Genomic DNA, 1363 nt, shown 5'->3' with positions numbered 1-1363 from the left:
GTCCGAGACGAGACCGAGACCATCAAAAAATGGTCTTAAAACCGGTCTCGAGACCAAGACCAACTTCGAGTACCACAACCCATCAACAAAAAAATAATCTATACGGTAATAGGACTGGTGTACCTGAGAGAAAAAAGAATAAGTCTTTGTTAGTGGATTACATGCCATGGATCTACATACCCATTTTGAGTCATAAAATCCGAAATGCATTTAGACATATTTGACTGCGTAAAGGCCTGAGATGAGGAGCGATCTAATGCTGGGTTCATTACACAGTTCAGGTCCCCAGCTAGAATCAACAAATGAGTGTCAAAAGGAAGTGTGCTAAATAGATTATTTATAAAATCAGGAGTTTGGTGCATAAATGTTCATTAATAAAACAGGTGTGTGGAACAGACAACCTGCAATTATAAGAAATCTGCCATTTGTATCTCACATTATTTTTGATGCTGTGAAATGAACCTTCTTATTAAATAATATGGCTACTCCTCTAGCTTTCGAGTTGAAGCCCGAGTGGTAAATCTCTACAACCCATGAATATTTGAGCCTGGACCAATTTGCATTCTGCAGATGTGTTTCCTGTAGAAATACTATGTCAGGATTTAGGCGCTTCAGATGAGAGTTTATTTTAGATTGCTTCACTGTACTGTTAAGACCTTTAACATTCCAACTTAGGAATCTAACAGCAGGTGAAATTGAGGAAGCTTTCTAATCAACGGACATGTGACCAGTTGTTTGTAACAGAAGTTGAAAGATATCCGCCCCCCCCCACCCCTTCCTTGCACTCTGCCCTTCCCCAAATGAAGGAACCGTGCAGACTCCAACAGGAGCCACTAGAAAACTTATCCTTACAGCCAAACAGCACAACAACAACAACAAAACACCCCTAGGTACTAGGCGACTCCTGCAGAATTAGCAAAATAGACTCGCGTAGTTCCACCATGGGTAATCCGCAACTGGGCCGGATGAAGCAAGGACCGGACCCCCTCAATGCCACGGAGCCGGCGACGGCAATCTGTGAAGGCTGCCCGTGCTTGGCCCGTACTGGCAGTATAATCGGGGAAAACGAACATAGTCATACCGTTCACCTTGATCCGCTGCAGCTTCCTTGCCTTCATCAGGATTTTGACACGGTCAGTGTAGTAATGTAGCTTAGTGACGATGGTGCTCACCTGCCTTGGGTTTAGGGATTGGGATAAGGTGAGCGCGGTCTAGCAACAGTTCCTCCGTGAAACCGAAGGCTTCCTTTAGCAACCGAGAGACCGCAGCCGTCGAAGCCGATAAAGCAGGGGTCACCAACTCCAGTCCTCAAGGGCTACCATCCTGCAACTTTTAGATTCACCTCTGCTCCAAAATGTCTGAA

General features: G+C 44.9%; 1 protein-coding gene and 1 long non-coding RNA gene across 2 annotated transcripts in view; one reads left to right on the top strand and one right to left on the bottom strand.

The window, feature by feature from the left end:
• The window catches only part of sdf2l1 (stromal cell-derived factor 2-like 1), a 28500-nt gene that overhangs the window by 20017 nt on the left and 7120 nt on the right, over positions 1-1363 (top strand). The window lies entirely within an intron of this gene.
• The window catches only part of LOC106935199 (uncharacterized), a 15757-nt gene continuing 14423 nt past the window's right edge, over positions 30-1363 (bottom strand). The window contains exon 3 of the long non-coding RNA XR_001421845.1: positions 30-774. This is a non-coding gene — a long non-coding RNA (uncharacterized LOC106935199). The remainder of the gene's footprint in view (positions 775-1363) is intronic.

Source organism: Poecilia latipinna, unplaced genomic scaffold, assembly GCF_001443285.1.
Source record: "Poecilia latipinna isolate Pla-1442-1.1 unplaced genomic scaffold, P_latipinna-1.0 Scaffold1925, whole genome shotgun sequence".
Taxonomy (NCBI): Eukaryota; Metazoa; Chordata; class Actinopteri; order Cyprinodontiformes; family Poeciliidae; genus Poecilia; species Poecilia latipinna.
Note: the sequence above shows the minus strand (reverse complement) of the source record. Positions and strands in the feature narration are given on the sequence as shown.